Genomic DNA, 3,542 nt, shown 5'->3' on the forward strand with positions numbered 1-3,542 from the left:
GGGGGTGTGTGTACATAAGAGGGGTAGAAACGGGGAGGGGCAAGAACCAGCCATTGGGTGGAAGGCGGGGTCCGGAGGGGATCCCCATATCCCTTTGCAGGCTGTGTTTTGTTATCCCCTCTAAATCTGTACTGGGCGCATACAGTGTGGGGATGTTCTCATTCCTCCCTTTCCTCGTCCCTCTTTTTCTTGGGTCTGTACCCTCTTCTTGGTGTTCCCATTTCTTCCTGCTGCACTTTCCACCCCTCCCGTCGGAGTCCCTCAGACCACCTCTTCCTCCCCAATCCCCAACCTTAAAAAGTGTATTTTGGTTTTCTTTCTTTTTATCTGTCTCTACTTTTTTTTTTGCTTATAAATGAATAATAAAAGTCACCAAAAGTTTTTTTTTTAAAGTTCCTATCTATGAATTTCCTTAGTTCCACTTTCTCAGCTAGTCCCATGGCATAAATTTTCCCTTTAGGTAATTTGGCCCCTGGGACTAGTTCTAAGCTGCAGTCTGAGTAGCTCGTCAGCCTCTTCTTCTCCAAAGACTGCTGCCAAGTCTCTATATTCTTTGGGAAGGGACAGGATCTCCTCTCTGGTGAGAGCATAGATGTCTCCTGTCTCCGGTGCTACCCCCCATTCTGGGTCCCATCTATGTTTATCACATTTTGAGTCAGTTTTCCCCCCCCCCACAGAATGTACAGGTCGTGGCTATGTAACCAGGGGGCCCCCAGTACTAGTGAGAACCGGGCCATTGGGATCAGAACGAATGAGCGATGTTCCCAGTGTCCCCCAATTCCCATTCGCAGGGGCATAGTCTCATATAGGCACGGGTCTTTCATAGGGGACCCATCCATTTGGGTGAAGATCAGTGGTTCCTTCAGCCGCTTCACCCCAGCTTCCAGCCCCACTACTACTGACGGGCTAATTAAGTCTCTCCCACACCCAGAGTCTATAAGCACTTTTACACGCACATGTGTGCCCCAGGTTTGGTTCATTAAGGATACAGTCACGAAGAAAAGAGAGGGGGGTTCGCTCACCACTTTTGGCGCCTCCAATGGAGGGTCCTGCCATTGCGCGCCTTCTACGGCAGGACCTGCTCATTTCCCGCCGGCTCTTGGTCTTCTTCGCTGGAGTCTCCCTCATCCTCTTTGGGCGACGCTTGGAGAGCTTTAGTGAACTTGGGCTTTGCGGTCGCTTTCTTCACTGGGGTAGAGGGTCTGCTCTTGGTCACCGCCGGTTTCTCTCAAAGGATCTTCTGGCCACAATCCGCCGCGAAGTGGCCCCTTTCCCCACATTTCAGGCACAAGCCTTGCCGCATTCGCTGCTCTCAGGTGGCGTCCGCTTGGCTTGGTGGCTTGGTTTTCAGAGGGGGGTTAGCCGACACTCCCCCCCCCACTGCTAGATCCAAGCGGAGTGTTTGCAGGTGGTTTTCCGCACTCTCCGCTTCCTGGATCCACGCTAACAGTGAAATGGGGTCCACGGATCTCAGCACCGTCTCGCGGATCTCCGGATTCAAGCCCACTCGGAACATCTTGACCAGAATGTGTTCTGGCCAGTCTTGAAGTTTAGCAGCATGGAGTTTGAACTCGAGACGGTCTGCCTTCCTTGCTTGAGGGTGCGAAAATACGCGTGCGCCCGCTGCTGTCAGCAAGCTGCCATGGTGTTCTGTGTTGCTTGTATCTCTGTACAGTTGTTAACACCCCCCCCTGTCTGTGCGCCTGTATTTTACTCTGCTGTAATGCCTAAGCCAAACAACTGGAGGATGTATTGGGGGAGTACGCTTATTGCCAGCTTGTTGCTTTTAGAGCCTGGGAACTGCACTTGTATTATGTCCGGAGATAACCTGGTTCTCAGGGAATGAGCGCGCAACCGTTTCCTTTCACCCGCCAGCGGGAAGAGCGCGCAACTGTTTCCTTTCACCCGCCAGCGGGAACGTGACCCATTGGTTCTGTACCTGTTTCAAATCCCTTTATTATGCTTGCCCCAACCGTTTGTAGTCAGTTCTAACAAAGAACGTGTTTGAGTGTCTTTCCAACGCTTTGAAATAAATTTTGCTTTTCTTTAAACGTGGATTTATTCTCGATGCTTGGGGATCCAACACCTGGGGGCACTGGACTGAGCCACCCGGGGGCCCTGCTGCCGCTGCCAGCCCGCCTGCGCCTGCCAGAGCCGCCCCGATGTGAGCGGCCAGGCGCCCAGGGAGGAGGGAGGCGCTCCGCAGTCTGACACGGGGGGGGGGGGCTGGGGGTTAATGGCAAATTTTTTTTCCGCAGACTGGGGCGATCTTCCTGCTCGCCTCCCCTCCCCCCCGCTGTTCCGTTCACCTCCTCCGCGCTTTCTGCCGCAGGCCTTCGCGCCCGCCTGCCCCGAGTGCCAGGTGCCGATTTGGACTGAGAACAGATGGCACTGGGTTTGGGCTCTGCATTCCCTGCAGTCGCCCGCTTTGCCTTGAGTCACCCACCTCCTCGCCTGCGGGGTCTCCCTGAGGACCTTACAAGGCGACGGTTTCCCGTCTATAAATACACACTCAGTTCCTTATTGTCTCCTCTGGCCTCTCGGATGCCTTTCCCTAACCGCCTCTGTGCTCCCCGGTATAGCTGGGGGCCCCCCCTCCACATCCCAACCTTTCCCCAGCTTCTGCCGCAAAAGGATATGGTAGCCTCGCATAAACCGGTCCTTGATCGCTATGGTAATGGGGGAAACATTTTGTCTCCATGGCAACTACCCAGCTGTGGACCACAAGGGTGTTTCCATGGAGCGGAGATGCACATCTCCTTTCTCCCGTCTCTCTGCCCTTTGAGTGGCTCAGCCCATCCCCCTTTTCTCGCTCATCCAATTTCTGGATGCTTCAGCTATTTGGGCGGGTCAACAAAATCCTGGGAGCATCAAATTTTGGGGGGGGGGGGAGATGGAGGAAAGACATTTTGTGCCTCATTGTTTCCTCGAGCTTGCAAAACCACTGGCAAGGGAAGCGAGGGGGGCAGCTGTGCTACGAGGAATCGGGTGCCGATGGAACAAATTCCATTCCTTGCTTCAGCCTCACGGGGTTCTCCCTCCCCATGCGTGAAGCTGGAGGGGCAGCGACCACCACTAAATTAACCCCCCCCCCAATACATATAGTTTGATAGGTCATTCATGTATGCGGCTTGGAATCCCTATTTTTCACCCATATTCAAACACAAGAGAGACATTGAGGAATTTCAGACAGACGATATAATCCGGAAGAGGAACGGTTCCCAAACGGTTTCTGGTCTGTCATTTCAGACAGAACCATTTTAAAACCAGTTCCCTACAGGAATATATTTGTAATTTCAGACACACACGCTTCTGTCCCGTTTAGGAAACAAGGCTGAAGCGTTTTACCTGTCAACCGCTTCCAAGTAGTCTTCAGTTCCCTCTCCCGGTTCCGATGTGCTTTTCCCCGGGGCGATCTCTGGCTTTTTTTTTTTGAACGTTCACTTTATAGCGTTCTAGCACTGTAACGGAACAGCAGTATATCAACGCCATTGGAATGGCTGGAGTGTTTTGTTGTAGTGCTATAGCGCTATAAAGCAAAC

Source organism: Gekko japonicus, unplaced genomic scaffold (genome assembly GCF_001447785.1).
Source record: "Gekko japonicus isolate JY-2015 unplaced genomic scaffold, Gekko_japonicus_V1.1 scaffold1746, whole genome shotgun sequence".
In the NCBI taxonomy this organism is placed as follows: Eukaryota; Metazoa; Chordata; class Lepidosauria; order Squamata; family Gekkonidae; genus Gekko; species Gekko japonicus.